This window comes from Lutjanus erythropterus, chromosome 13 (genome assembly GCF_056507025.1).
Source record: "Lutjanus erythropterus isolate fLutEry1 chromosome 13, fLutEry1.hap2, whole genome shotgun sequence".
In the NCBI taxonomy this organism is placed as follows: domain Eukaryota; kingdom Metazoa; phylum Chordata; class Actinopteri; order Lutjaniformes; family Lutjanidae; genus Lutjanus; species Lutjanus erythropterus.
The window spans coordinates 13,759,724-13,776,460 of record NC_139329.1 but is presented as its reverse complement, the minus strand read 5'-3'; the positions used below and the strand labels follow the sequence as shown (position 1 = coordinate 13,776,460).

At 39.1% G+C, this 16,737-nt stretch overlaps 1 protein-coding gene across 4 annotated transcripts in view; it reads right to left on the bottom strand.

Annotated features, from left to right (window-relative positions):
• osbpl5 (oxysterol binding protein-like 5) overlaps nucleotides 1-16,737 on the bottom strand; it is a 51,546-nt gene that overhangs the window by 20,818 nt on the left and 13,991 nt on the right. The gene's annotated exons all lie outside the window — the stretch shown is intronic.

Here is a 16,737-nt window from a genome sequence, read left to right as displayed (position 1 = left end):
TGGAGTCTGAACCTGCTTAAAAGGTGCATGTATATATATGGTGCACTTTTCTTTCGTTAAGTGTCTGATAGGGAGAAAAATATTTTATTTCCTGTAAATTCTTTACAATAAAAGTTATGTTGTTACATATATGTTTGTATGCATGACATGATTTTTTTTTCCTGTGATATCTAGAGACACTTAGCCTCACTTTGCCTGTTTTTTCCATCCTCTTATGCCTTGTTTTCTCCTCTACTGAGCTCTGTAACTATTGACAAGTTGCAAACTATTCATAGCATGTTATTAACAACTGCTTGGGGTCACTGCTGTTTCCAGACAGATCGTTATGCCTGTTCAAACGGGTGGCGAGCTGATCATAGCAAATCAGAGCTGACGGTAAAACACTGAAGTAAATGGAGCGTAGCTGTTACCACCTGGGTCTGTCTGGATGGCCACACTGTGCTCTGCTCGGATCAATATAATCCCATTCATTTTCTTTCAGTGCACAAACACACACAGTAGACAAGACCCTCTGACTCCCAGCCTACAGAGCAGTCTCGCCTACAAGTCCTCAATTATGACATCCAAGAACAGCATGTTATATAAAATTCATTCATAGAAGCTTTTCACAGACTGATTCATCTTTTAACCCTCCCACATTTTTCAACTGTAATTACACTGCTGCAGGAAGAAAATGCAGTATGTCAAAGTGTATATGCTGGTTAAGTGACAGAAGGTAAACCTGTGGGTTTAGAGTGGCTTAGAATGAAAACCACATGTAGCACTGGAGGAGTCTTGGTGGTTAACGAACTGTACCCTCCCTGTAAAAGTAGATATGGTGTGCATATTAAAAAAACACAAGCATACTCACATCCGTATACTCATCACACCACTCCCAGCCTCCCTCCGTTTTCTACCCTGCCTCTATGACTCATTCTCTCAACCTCCTGACTTCTCATTTCTGATCTTGCAATCTCTTCTGTGCATTTCTTCCTCCTGCCCTCCGCTCCTTTGTCCTTTCAAAGCGCCAGCTATGAATGACCAAGATATGATATGTGAAAAGGTAAATTTATTCTTCCTGAAAAGGAGCCTTATTTGTCCTTGTGGGCCAGGTCTATAAATAGCATTCTGTTGCTGCAGTGCATGTGTGTATGTGTAGTATAGTGCTGAACCCTGAGTGTGGTGCAGGCTGCATGGAGAAGACCATGAAGCTTTAGCACAAAAGTAAACACAATAGACTTTTAAACCTTACCAGGACTGCCACACACACAGAATTAATAGCACTTACAGTACAGGCCCTGAGGTGGGTCAAGATGTGGGCAGACATGCAGACTGACAGGACCAATCACAGCCAGTTCTCACAGCTGCAGGGTGGGATTTGTTGGGAGAAAGACTGTGTGTACGAGCATATTACGCAGTCTAGACTAAGCATGGGTGTGGAATCCATGCATGCTTAATGTGTTTGTGTTGTGTGTGGGTCTGTCAGTTGAGCATATAGAGGCCATTCCCTTAGTGTTTGTGTGATGAATGACGTAAGTGTAAAATGAGTGTGTGGCTGTGCATACGTGACCGTGTGTGTGTGTGTGTGTGTCTGTGTGCGTGTGTCTGTGTGCCTGCCTTGTTGCTGCAGACTGAAGAGAGGATTACACATGCACATAATGTAGTGCCAAAGGAAAAAAAAATGCTCTTCTCCAACTAGCCAATCCAAGCAGCAGTGGCAGAGCAGGCTGCATTTAGAGTGCATTACTCACAAACATATATATATATATACATATATATATATATATATATATATATATATGAATACAAAGATCACACACACATATACAAACTCACAGACACATTGTGACACATCGTGCTGTGAATTAAAGTCTTACTTTACCAGAGATGGTACATCTTATGAATTTAAACTATAGGTTATCCAATATGAATTGTTTTACCCTAATACTGATATGCATCAACACATTCAGACCACGATGCACCCACAAGGATTAATTTTTAAACCCGATTAAATCTTGGCTTAACTTTAAATTATGTTGCACCAAACTTCAAAGTTGGCTTAAAATGAAGAAAAAAACATTCAAAATCTCTCTTTAAATCTCTGTTTAGTTTTAATTCTAAACCTAGATTAAATACAATTCTGCTGCACCAAAATTTTAAACTTAAATTTAAAACATGGTCAAATAATGACTTTAAACTTAAAATTGAGAAGGTTTAACTTCTGAAATAGCTGCCTTTCTGACATGGATTGACTAAAATAATCAAGTTCCTTGAAGAAAGTTAAGTGACAGTCAACTCAGTTGAGTTTTATCACACATCACCTCTTTCTCTTATCTCAGTTGATGTTGAGTTGATCTGTTAAAACAGTCTGCTCTCATTTCCTTACTGTGTTCCTTCCTGTTTTTAATCTTCTATTATTTGGCCATACTGCCCCATTAATTCATTTAGATATAGGTATCAGTGGAGCCAATATCAGCGTGAGAAAGGACAAAATGTCAGAGAAATCTATCCAATGAGAATTCAAGGGGAAATTAAAGCATAATTTTGCTCACTGTGAGCAATCATTCTACCCTTTGACTGACCTTGCATTGCATCATGCAATCAGGCAACTATCACAACACACTGTGCACAGTACAATACGGTTTTCCAGGCTAGGCTAACATTAATCTACCACAGTCATGCTACACTGGCGCTAGACTAATATTTACCCAGTGATAGGAACATCTTGTGGAAAAGGTAACGGTGTGATAGCTGCACCAGGTCAATAACACACATTCAGTAACAAACATTCTTGTGCCAGTCATTAACCTTGAACTATGAGAACCAGAACAGACAACAACAACAAAAGCACCTGACCCACAGTTACCTTGTCAAGGGAAAAGCACTTGTCTCGCTGTCACATGGGGCACACTCATTTTTAGTAATCATTACACCAACCGGGAGGAGGAGGGAGGGAAAACAGAGGGAGGTGTCTGGAAGGGAACATGTTGACATGTTCCAACTTGTGTATTGTATGCTTGACTGATTTAACTAACAAAAATCTCAGTCTCTCTCAGGGCCACACAAGGCAGATTGGGCTGTCGATGTAGGCCTACTGGCTGATGGTAACCTTCTGCTCAAACACTGCATTAGATTCTGCTGAGAAACTGTTTACTTAATTAATTGAGCAAACGTATATAGCACATTGGAGCAGCGGGGAACATGATGTCATGCTGGGTTTTGGAAGTAGCCTGAAGGATGTTTCGACACTAACAGCTACATTTGAAAACGCCTCCTGTCCATTTTGGTCTTTCCTTATCAACACCACATCATTATTTTTGACACCATAAAACTCTGTTTTTCAAGAATAATACCAGTGGATCCGGATTCTTCAGTCTCATGCTTTAGAATACAGATAATGTCATGACATAAACTTTGTGTCATCTTCAACAATCTCTGGAATTGGTAATTGACAAATTGCCTAGAGTCAATCACACGATACACATATTGTCATTACCTTATAGTGTTGAGATAAATTTACAAACCAAAAATACTGATTAAATCAGCAGTTCCAATGCAGTGCAGGTGCCACTGCAGGTTAACAGTTAATGTTACTAGCTGCAATCAAAACACAGTTGTACTGGTACTGTGTATCAACTGAAATAGTTTGTGCTTGACCATATTGAAAGATAGAGATTTGGAATCTCACAGTCTCTCAGTATCTTACAAAACTGAGACCAAGCAGAGTAACCATGCTGTGTCTTTCCTATCCTTGTGAGGTACAACTTTGTTGTTTATCAGATGAAAGAAGTTGTTGTGTGTTTTTTTTCCCAGTTAAATTCACACTAAAAACAAGGAAACCTTTTTGGTATACACAATGTCACTAGTGACCTTAAATTATACACAAACGTCCAATCTGTCAACACTACTGCTATTTAAGGCAGGAAATGTCATATGGAGTTTAAGTTCCCTGATTTAGCACTCATGGTGGCCATTCACCCTAATGTCATTCTCCCACAATGTCTGTCTGCAGACACACACACAGAGTCAAAACATAAAAAACAGATGTTCATATGACAGCTCCGATCAGCTTCACTCACTGTTTTCTGTTGCTTTACTTGTATCTTGTAATCCTAGGGTGGGATACCAATACTTATATGGCACAGGCAGATTTGCTTCAATTTTATCAAGTACTGAAAAATGCATTGCCATTTGGTACCAAATTTCAATACCTAAGGAGCAAATCTCATCAGTGTCAGTGAGCCATTAAGCATTTCTCAGCATCATCTCTTCTTCCACTATTTACCCTGACCTACAGCAGACTCTTGCAAGAAGGATATAATGTGATTCTGCAAAAAAGATGACTAACAATTACATTACTTAGGCTTTTTTGTTGTAATTAACATTAACTTTGCAGTCTGTCTGTGCTACATCTTTACTAATGACTCCAAATAAAATGCTGATTTCAAACTACAGCAGCCATCATTCCATCATCACCTACTCGATCTGTGTAGCCGTGTCCCTGTGACTGTTGCAACTACCTAGCTTACATTAGCAAACAACAAAAACACTGAGAAAGCTTGACAGTTTCTTCAGAAAAAGAAGGGAGATAAAAGGCCTTATGTGTGTCGACCTACTTTTAGACCTTTATTTCAGTCTTGACCGCCTTCATGCTGGCAGGACCATAATAATTCTGTTGATATAAACATGGTCTGGGATACAAAAGAGGTTGGGAAGGGTTGGTTACATATCTTGAGCTAACCCACTGCCATTTGCTACTGCACTGCCAGGAGCTATATGGGATGATATTATCCTTATTAATAATTCAAAAACTTCTGCCCTGACTGATGCACTTAGAAAGGCTACATTTTTAAAAAGTGTGCAGGCATCCGAGAGCATACAACACACATTTAGTCTCTCACATAGGACCTGGGAACAAATGTGCAATGTAAACATACCTAATCAAAATGAGAAAACATACATCCTCCATAACTACAACTTCAACTTGATACAAAACAGTTAACCACACAAGAGCTGTAAATGATAAAAATAAGAAAAAAAGAAAAAAGAAAGTAGGTATAGTAAGTATAGAAGTATACCTGTTTTGATTAAAGGACAATAGGCCTAACTACTATCAGAATCTTAATTCTGTGTGTGTGGTGTGCTCAGCTTGTGCGTGGGTCAGAAGTGTGACAGCCTTACAATACTGACAGCCAACATCAAGCCAGCTGTTGCTAATATGATGGCACAGATTAAGTTCAGACACTCCCTCCATCACTGCATCACTCCATCTGTCCTCCTTTCAGCACCCCTAACCCTGTTAACCCCCTGTCTCCAATGACGACAGGACTAATGGATGGCCATATGACCTAGATATACACCAATGGGCTGACGCCAAGTACAGTATGTGCATCAACAATGCACACCACAACATACTGTAAGTGGTATGATGGTGAGAGTGGGCACACATATACAAGCAAGATCTGCCATTTGTTATTCCGTTTGCTCATTTCAACCATCACTGCTACATGATTGCTCACAGGCATAGTTTCCATCCTAACATCCTCTGAGAAGGAAAACGAAAACTACAAGTGCAAAAACATGTGATGAACACAGCTCCACCAAGTTGTTTGAACATTTGTCCTAACAATGAAATTGATAAAGAAGTCTGAATATTTCATTGAAAATAACTAAAAATTATCTAGCTAAATAAAAAAGAAGAACTAAAAAAAAAAAAAAATCAGTAACAACTGTGTCTAAGAGGATGTGAAGAAGGCAGAAGTAGGTCTGCTGTTAGACAGGAGGCACACAGGAGGCTAATTTTGTGGCACTCAGTGGGAGGATGTGTGGTTTAGTTATTCTATTCTGAGTCTTGCGTGGGTTGCAGGTATATTTTAAGGAACTCACATGGAGAAAATGCCTTCCAGACAGACTATCCATTTGATCTTACTTAAAATAGGAAATCCCCTTTGTTGTGTGAGGACTGTGGTGGTCCATAGACACATTATACTTTATTATACCATTGCAACCAAAATCTCCACCCTGCTTTACCCGATGCTACTATGGTACTAATGTCAAAAACTGTACACCAAGCAACTAACCTATGACCATTTAAAACCTCCTTCTCGTTGATGGAGCATTTCAGCATGTATGCAGATCAGGAAAGTTGTCAGAGGTTATTCAAATTCTTGCTCAGTGGTGACTTGAGCAAGAGAGGTGAAGGATTTGTTAAAATGGGCAGAGTATCTCCACTGTTTCCTCTGCTTCAGGTTAGACTAGCTGGACACACAACCTCCCTTCGTACACAGAACCAGCCTTTGAGAACAGAGGCTTCTGTCAGGAAGAAGGGAAAGCAGCAAGGTAAACATAGCCTGAAAGTGAGACCTAGGTTTCTGTACAAGTGGGTGAGAAATGAGCTCACTTTCTAAGGGTGAAAAGTAAGAGTGCAAAGATAAACCAATATCTATCTGAAAACAGAGCCAGGGATATATAGATACAGAACAAACTGCGTATCAAGTATCCCTCTCTCTCTCTGTGCTCCTCCGACTCTAGTGTCTGTGTCGTTGTACTTTCTCCGATCATGCTCTGAATCCTCAACTTATTGATTATCACCGCATAATAAGTTAAACAAAATCATAGACATTTTGACAGATATACATTTATCCATATCACTTTTGTGTTGCACCATGTGACATCTAGATAAATACCAATCATCTTAAAGTAATACAATGAAGAAGTCATGTTCCTTTTCATAAACCTGAAACCTCTGCAACTCATCCATCCATGGTTGCACTGGAACCATGTTTGACCTGGTAGACAGACAAAGCCAGCTGGCTGTCTATACGATTGGATCTGGGCCAGGGATGGCTGTGTGTGAGAACCAGCCTAAGGCAGGCCTTGCCAGGCTGAGCTGATGAATGCAGTGGTATGAAGCATGGCCTATTTGTTTACACACAAGTGCCTCAAATGCATACACAAATGCACCTGTAATGTTTACACACAGAGACTACCTGTACATTTTAAGTATCAGAGGACTTCAATAATGTTATTTGAGAGGCTGCAGCCATGACTATGACTTGTACTGACATATCTTCTCTTGCTTTTGTTCATGTTCTTCCTTCTATAGGAGCATCAGGGCCACTTTAGCATCGTTACATATCACCACAGTGTCAAAGAAATGATCTGGACACAGAAACAGATCTGACAGTATTTACTGCATGAAAATCAGTATGTGAATATTCCTACATACAAAGACAAACTGACAAGGACCTCTACTACATCCAGGAGCCAGATGAGGTAAAAAGGTCATGACAGAGGATCAACAATACACTGGAATTTCTTGTCAATAAACGACAGGGCTACAGCTATCGGTATTCTGTAGATTTTTTTTTTGATTAGGCCTGATCAAGCAATCATTTGAGAAATTTAGTATGGTCATTATAAAATCAAAAGAAGTTGTTATAAAAAAAAACATATTATAATATTTGCACTAATTATTGAAGATTGCACAAAATATTAAAAAATAAAATAAAAAAATAAAAACAAAACAACCTCTATAAACAAGCCTTCTTAGAAGACAATACCTGTGTTTTTACAAGTTTTGGAAAGTACATATTCATCTTCTCCTATGCAGGTTAGCTTGAAATTTAGTTATTTTTTAAAAAATAAAGCCTACATATTTTAGTGTTCTTTCTGTGGCATATGCTAGTAAATTTGGTATGTGCTCTACCAGTCATCCTTTAACTAAATCATTATTACACAAAGTCTACAGAACTGGCTCAACCACCATAAAATTCTCTTCTCATCACAGGTGAGATAAAACAGAAAAGTAGTGGACTGTGAAGACAATACTAGCAAAGGGACATTTGACATAATAGCTCAAAGCAGCATGACAACTAAAGAAAGTGGGCCAGTAGCATCAAAGCTGATGAACAAAATCTCCTGCCTGGCTGAGAGAGTCTGATTGGGACAGGTACAGAGGTAACCTTCTCTCTGTCCAACTGAATTTCTAATGAAGTGTCCTTCAGCACGGTACTTCAGCCCAAACTGCAGCAAGGAAAAAGCAGGGCTCAACAGTAATTTACTGTGCAAGGCCACCTTTACTTTACACTGAGAGCATAGCTGGATGCTGCTTCAAGAGAAGAAGTGCTAAAGGAATGTGCATTTAAGGGCTATTTGTGCAGTTTTCAGGGGCTCTATTCATTTTGGCCTTACTTTTTATTTATTATTTTTTCATGTCATAGCTTGACAAGCAGGAACAGCTTAAATTTACCTTAAAAAGTATTTTATTTCTCACATTTATATGCAATATAGCAATGATGCAGCTGAAATGAAACTCAGAAAGACTGACATGGGATAGCCATTGTTTTCAAAAGTATGACTGACAATATACAGGCTCTCTAAGTGCATGATTCAATTTTTCTTGCATGGTCTACCGTTTAAAAAGTAAACAAAATTCACTTTCTCACTAATAATCATTCATATCAAATCAAAATACTAGTAGAATCCCAATACATATCAAATCTGTACCAAGTATCGTCATAGTTTCAAATCAGAATATATGCCTTGGTAACACATGATTGTGCTCATGTGTCAATGGAGCTGTTTTTCTCTGAAAATACCTATTGAAGAGTTTGACTATATCAACAAATTTCATGCTGAGGCAACCCCCAATGCCATATCTACTTTCCCTTCAGTTCTAATTGCCACTCCCGCATTTCCACTCCCAAAGCTGGAAAAGTCAAGACATGAAAAAGCAACGTATCAGCCAATTATACTTATCACACTGCACCTTAAATTATATATAAGGGCTATGCAAATTGGATTCTTTCTCGTGCTCTACTTCAAGTCACTGCAGTGATTTTAAGGCCCTGTTACATCATGACAAGGCCTTTTTATAGAGCTGAAAACCTCTGTGGCAGAAAAGGAAATAATAAGCTGCGGAGGTTGCATAGAAAAAAAGAATGGAGCAGTAAATGAGCCTGTGTCTGATTAAGCCAGCACAGACTACAGGCTGGGCCAAGTGTGATCCTCAGGGGAGTTAGTGTGGTGAGGGCAGGGCCTTTTCTGTCTGTCTGCTAGAGAGTCAGGAGGTGTGAGGGGCTGGGAGGAAGATGTCTGCCGGCAGAGACCTGGAGGCTGCTGATCATGACTGGACAGAAGGAGGATCATTAAGTAAGGGATGGTAGATGACAAGGAGTCAGATAAATGACTTTAATTAATGATGCTAAAGCAAAGAGCAGAGGGTAGGAGCCCATTATACACCTCTCAGACTGCAATATACCGCCCAGCTGCCAACGATGAATAAATTATAGCTAATATATTTCTAAAATAACATTTTATTAGGGCATTTTTAACTGGCAGCTTCTGTATATCATGAGTCCAGAAACATGCTGCTTGTACCTTCCCATAAGCTCATGAGCTGGTTGTTCTACAAACTCTATAAGAAGTGTTAAACTTGAGCAAAACCTGTGGCCTCTACTGAAGCTCCAGAACTTTATGAATGAACAAACTAGAGAAAAAAAGCAGAGAATCTAGGGGAAAAATGCAAGAAAAAAAGAAAAAAGAAAATAGAGTTCCTGGTAAGGTTTGAAATGACTCAGAGTCTGAACCATCACACACCCACATAGGTACATTTAGCACACACAAGGCTGGTGAATTTTGCCAGCTAGATACAGCTAATGTCTGTATTTTCAGTGCACTGTCAGTTCATAAAAATAAATTTGGATACCAAAAACACTTACACAGTCAAATTAGTGCCAAAATCAAAATAAATCATCAAATGAAACTGAAAATAGGCGTGGGTGATATGGCAAAAAGATTTTTTTTCAAGATGATTTTTGTTTGTATTTTAGCACTGCCAACCTATTAAACATAGTTCCTTTTCACAATGTCTATGTTTATTGTCTTCAACATTTTCACTTTCAGGTTTTCTCTTCCAACAAATAACATAGCCAAGTGCTTTTTCTGAACCCAGCTTTTATAGATTCTAGCAGTATGTCAATACAGCATATGAGCAGATATTTTAAAGAAATCCACCCGTGTAACTGCATTAACTGCAACCATCTTCAAAAATACTGAGCTACTGGCTGAAATCCATGGGCTGCTATGATCCTCTCCCACCTCTGATCTCAAAACAGGACTCCTGCAACTCTCCCAGCTAGGGATGGTGAGAGAGGGAACAAACCAACTTCACACCACTTCTCACCAAACTCAAAGCCTCTCATATCGGGGGAAAAAAAGAAACTCTTACAAAAAAAAAAAAAAGTTGGCTGACAACTCTGTATTGGACTGCTGGGTGCTCTCACACCCAAGATGAATGGATACTTCTACAACAAGACTTGCTCATGATTTGTAAAACAATGAATGGGAAGTAATTGGGTCAACCTGCTAAGAGTGCAAATTCTGCCCTTTGTCCAACCAGTCACTTGATAGTCGTGTCACAGCCAGCCAATGAGCTAATTTAACATAATGTAATGAGGCTAAACTTTTCTATAGATACAATAACTGAGCAGTCATTGTGTATTATACTCCTGTCTAGGTGAAATTACCCCATTCTTATGGACCATAACTAATCTTGTACTAACACCAGTGCTATTCTGACATTTTTAATAAAAATACACCAAATAGACTGAAATGTTTGATAGAGTTTGTTATATACAGGCAGGTTATAGTGTTCCACAGCCCCCAAACACAAGGGTTTTACCAGGGTTTTCCCTGGATTTTTTGAGGCAAAAGTGTCAAAGGTTAGAGAACGTGCATGGCATGTGCACTGTACCCAGTTTTGGCGCACACCTTTAGAGTGCCCTGCACTTAAGTGGGAAGAAAAACACCATTTCCCATTTTGCCTGGCAACAAAGAAAGTGGAAAGAAAAGGACAAAGGGGCACAGAGTGTGATACTGAAATAAAATCACATATTAATATGATAAAGAAGAAGCACTAAAATGCAATAAAGAGAGGTGTTTCCTATTTGTCCAGTGTAGTAATACAATTCAGCATTGACTTGGAGTCAGTGGCGCACATAACATTGAAGCTACTGAAAAAATTGCAATTGTTTTCTACTCAAATAATTACTTAAGATAAATGAATTACACATTAGCAATCAAAACAGTCAACAGTGTGCCACAAGACATAGTGAAAACCAGGGATGCGCGCAATTAGTTGACTATACAATTAAACGTCCCCATCCACACTAGTCAGCACCAGAAATACTAATCATTTATCAATATTTCATTCATGCACGATGCTAATTATCTGTTGCCTCTAAGAGTTTATGCAGCCATCCACCACTAGTCGGGGCTGCGGCACTGTCAGACAGCAGCCCCTCTTGCCCAGCACGTATGCCCCGATCGCCCTGGCAACCCAGATGTTTATATCAGCAAAGTCGGACAGATGAATGTAGACTGTGACAGAATAAGCTGCCCACATTACACACATACACAAACATAAACCTGCACGTGGAGCTGCTGCTGTTACTAGCACTGCTAACGTTAGCCTCACTGTGTCAAGCTTGCAGCTAACGTTAGCTCTGGGTCCTTTACCTGCAGACACTGTGACCCTCTTCAGTCTGAAAAGGTGAAGCATTTATTGAGTTGTTGTCATGTTTTGTACATTAATGTGTAAGGCTTGTATTGCACAGCGCAAAGTAGCGTGCATTTCAGCTGCATTTAAAGTACGATTAGGCGATTGTAGACTGTGATTAACAGTTTCAAATGGCTCTTAATACAATAATAATACTATTTTTTTCGGACAGTATTTAACATTATAAATTAATAAATTCTGCTAAATTTTAACTGCTTTCTGAGTGTTTTCTTTGTGTTAGACTAGTCGACTAGTCTAAATTAAATTTTGAGTTTAATCGACAGGGAAATTAGTCGCCAGGAACATCCCTAGTGAAAACTATGATTTAAAAATTATACTAACATGGGCAAGTCAGCATAAAGGTATAAAAAGAAGATTGGTGTCAAGCCGAGGCAATTCCCATGGTGAAACACCTCACTCTGTTATCAAAGAACTGGGGATTACGTTAAGTAACCAATCGTTTTGTGCCATTCAAAAGGTAACTTATTGATTGTCCATAAGTGACCTAACAGAAGTTTTTGGGCTTCTGGGCTTATTACTGTGGGATCACTGTCACACACTTTTTAATGGGCTTGATGAACTGACAAAGAACTCAGAGTAGAATGAAAGCACAGCAATGTGAACCCCTTTGGATGTATTAATCAGGGCAGATCTGCACTAATGTGCATATGTGTTTTAGAAATGATTTGTCAAGTACTGGCAGTGTTTATTTCTGTGACTTAAGTTTTTTTTAACACTCATCTGTTTGCCTTACGGTTACATTGAACTTCAAGGCATTATGAATGTGTTATTGTGCCAGTGCATCCACAGTCAAGTGCCGCACGAAACATGTACATGCTTGGTATAAGTGTACCAAAGCAGTTGCTGATAAAAGGCACAACAGTCTTACAAAAGTTTTTTTTCCATAAACTGTTTTAATAGAGCCTCTTTAGTACCACATGCCAACATGACAAAGTATGGTGTTCCTAAATAGCCAAAAATATCCTAAAAATAATTTATACCATGTCTAGCTGAGATATTTAGTGACTCTGCTGTAGGCCTAAGCTAGTAAACAAAGGGAAACCTGAGCAAAAACAGTCAGGTCAAAAAGAGAGAAGCAGGGGCCCCTATAGCTCAGTTGGTAGGGCGTGCGCACCATGTGTTGAGGCTATCAGTCCTCTGCAGTGGCTGCTGGTTCAATTCCCACCTGTAGCACATTTGCTGCGTGTCATCCCCTCTGTCTCTCCCCCTTTCCTGTCATGTCTTCAGCTGTCACATTCTAAATAAAGGTAAAAAGCCCAAAAAATAATATTTGGAAAAAAAAAAAAGAGAGAGAAGCAGATTTATGTGAAAGCAAGTAACCCAAATTTTTTGTACACCAGTGTTTTGTAAGTGTTTTGCGTTTTAAACTTTTTTAAGTGAATTTTGTACATATGATGTAATGGCAGTTTTTTATGAACTTTATGACTTTATGAACCGAGTACCTGTGCTCATTAAGGTTTTGGTCAAAAGATCAAGACTTCCCACAACCTGTTCATCCTCCGTCTTTTCTGTCTGCCACCTGCCCTCTCTCTGTCCCTTCATCAATATGACACTGACTGACACATTTATGCTTGACACTGGCAGCAGCTCCTGGGCTTTTCACTGACAGATACACAGGCTTATCCTAGCCGGAGTGCTAATCATTATACTTGAGTCAGTGGAGTACATAGAAGGATGCCACTTATAGCTAAGGATCATTAATAGCTATGCCCACTTATCCTCAGAAGGCTTGTGGGGGGGGCGGTGACTCCAGCTGAAACTGGGTGAGAGCTGAGGTCCATCGCCAGTCAATCACAGAGATAACACATAGAGACAAACAACCACTGACACCTATGGGCAATTTGGAGTCACAGAGATGGCTCTGAGAACCTGGAGAGAACCCACACAGGTACAGGGAGAACATGCAGCTCCACACAGAAAGGCCCCAGTTGGCAAAGAGTTTGGAAAGTAAAAATTTCTTCCACCAGCTGAAGCTTCAGTTGAACCAAATCTCATAAAACTTAATGAGTTCTCACTGTCTCTATCCATGCATATAGTTTTATTGATGTCTTAGATTTGAGATCTCCACCACCCTTTGATTTTCGATTTTAAGGTCATGATTCAATTTGATTTTTTGATCTAAACATTTTTATTTATTTATTTATTTTTTAGCATTGATGGCTATGGCATTGTTATACAAAAGTCCTGATTTCCTTTTATACCCTGACAACTGTCACTGACATTTTCAAATTCTTCTTTAAAAAGATAAGAAAAGTGCAGCTGCAGGCCAGCAGTAAACTACACCATGTCATCTTTGAAGAGTTGTTTTGTTTTAATCAATTTTTTATTTAGAAATTAAATCATAACACCCCTAACAGAGATCTGTATATCCATCGTGGTGTGTTACTTTGGGTGTCATTATGCTGTTTCAGACAGAATCTGAAGTCCAGATTGTTTTTCCTTGTGTCATTAATACAATGGGAGACTCTCCAACACAAAGATGGATATAGCCCCTCTCCAATCATCAGAAACACAATAAATAAACATAAATCTCACACTGGCTCCCTTAGTGTTCATCTCATTAAATGACACTTTGGTTGCTGATCAAAAGAGACTGCTGGGTACTCTATTTACTGTGAATGGACTTGTACAATACCCACTGCAGATCCTATTTAGCATTACTAGCACTCCGATTAATTTATTCTGTCTGACAACCAATTTAGACTTTTCCTTTTGATTCATTATAACAAGGTCAGGCCCTGAATGTATGACTAGTCTTTCATAAACCATTTTCCAGGCTACAATTAGGCAAAATATATACATCTAGGATAATTTAGGGTATAAGCCATATATCTAATTGTCTCATCATATTCCTCTCACTGCACCTTAAATCAAACATGTTATAGTATGCTGCATGAAGAAATTTGCTAATCAAATCATAAGCATTAGACCCTTAGGAAAGCATAAATACATAAAGGACTTCCATATTTCTATGCACTCTATAGAAAGTCAAAGACGAGGTAAATCAGTTTTTAAATTGCAATTAAAGAGACTGCAGCACACTTCAAGATGTTTTTTGAGCTGTAAACTAAATTATATTACTGTACTGTAATGAAAAACACATCAATATGGTAGTGTTAATAATGACATTTCTTGACATAGAGTCAAGTGTTGGTGAACTGTTATACATCATGAAATCTATATTTAAAAAAAGGTTAACACCCTTTAATCAGAGTTGAGCAGCCCACCTCCCCCAGTCCCCACTCTTCAGTGGAAGTTTGTGAAACTGTCCACATTTTCAAATATGCTGATAGAGACTCATCATTCACAGGAGTTTACACAATATTTTGTTAAGCCACTACTTGGTATTTTTCAACTGTGGCACTTTTGACAGCTGTAGAAGCACCACCAGACAGCATTCTTTCCCTTGCTGATGATGACAACAGTGCTACAGCTATGTACTGACACACACACACACACACACACACACACACACACACACACACACACACACACACAATGAGCTTCTGGTGACTGTCAAAGCATCAGCAGACTCAGTTTTTTTTTTTTCTTTTTTTCAAAATTTTCCAGAGGGGTTAGAAGGTTAGGCTCAGAATTGGGGGTGCAGTTGCTCTTTACCAGTTAGACATAAAAGGTATCATTTCGGCATTTCAACGTATAGCTAGCAGTATCTCTTTCTTCCAATTACATGTGGAAATATGTAAATAAAAAATGGTTAAAATTTAGTTGGTGGATATACTGAATACAGAATATGACAATTTTCCGCTTTCTGTACTTTCCACTTGGTGGTATAGACTGACTAAAACACACAAGTCAGATTTATGGAGACAAAACTGTATGCACAATACTAAGCCTAATTAATGGAACAGAGAGCAGATAAGGCAACTATGTGAAAAGTCAGTCAGTTGCCCGAAACATAAACTATAAAGTGTTTATAACAATTATCTTAACATCGTAGTAAATCAGATAGTCTGAATGTGTGTGGCTTCTGGGGCAGACAAAAAATGAGGCAAGAATAGCCAGGGTGTAAACTGCTGGGTACAGGTTGAGCCATTTTTCCTGGTTAATGTGTAATTTGCTGTTAAATCTGATACGTCTTTGTGCTGCGAACACGTGCCAAGACAAACAGCCTCGGAAAGGCTGAATCCAAACGCTTCCTGACTGATATGAGCAGTCAAGGGGCGTGTTTTTTTTCTACCATAGTACAGTCTGTTACCATCTTAAGGTTGTACGCAATAGCAAAGCAAAATTTGATGTTACACACCAACACAGTTTCAGGATACCTAAGTAGTGACAGTAAGATAACTGTGTTGTTATTCCATTACACCAAATGGAACTTGTTTACAGCAAGAGGGCTAAATTCATTTGCGCAAGATAGGAACACCTGCTTTCCATCTTTACATCCAATGGACAGACTGTCTCCTGTATTGTTTATACAAGCAACCAACATGCATGGACAGTGGTACATTTATCCAACCAGGAGAGACCAAAATACACAGTGTATGAAGGATGGGAGGCTGAAATAAGAAACAGTAACTAGTCATTACACTTCCTCAGCCACTGGATGAAAGATCAACATGTACCTCAGGCAAACTGCCTGATTTAGGGCTTTGCATATCTCTGAAGTATCATTCTGTAGCCAGCTGTCCTTGTGCAACCCCAAACATTTACTCCCTTCTAACCCAAATGAATCTGACACACCCTGTAAGCTGCTGATCTCACTTCTGTCAAACTGTTTCTCTTCTTTCAGTGCTGCACTCTGCTCTGCTTTGCAACACTGACACACAACTGCAAACATGGAAATGCAGAAGTCACCAAAACAGCACAAATGTAAGCTCTGCAGTACTAACTGACATTTAATCAAACGCAACTGCATAAACAGAAACTACATCCACTTCACACCTTAAGAGACATGCCCTAATTCTCCGTTCATCTCAAAAAGTGACTTATCCCTCCTGGCAATGCTGGGTAAAAATGTACTTGCATTTGTGTCAAATTTGAAAGTAGAGTGACGCCTGAGAGAAAACAGGTTCACAAATTAAACCATATCCTTGCACTGTAGTATATGAACGGCACACACAAACCATTTGATTAATGGAAGCTACAACCGAGGGTTAGCCTATTTAACCGAGCATATGTATTATTAAGACATTAAAGAGCGGGGCAGAGGGTGAGAG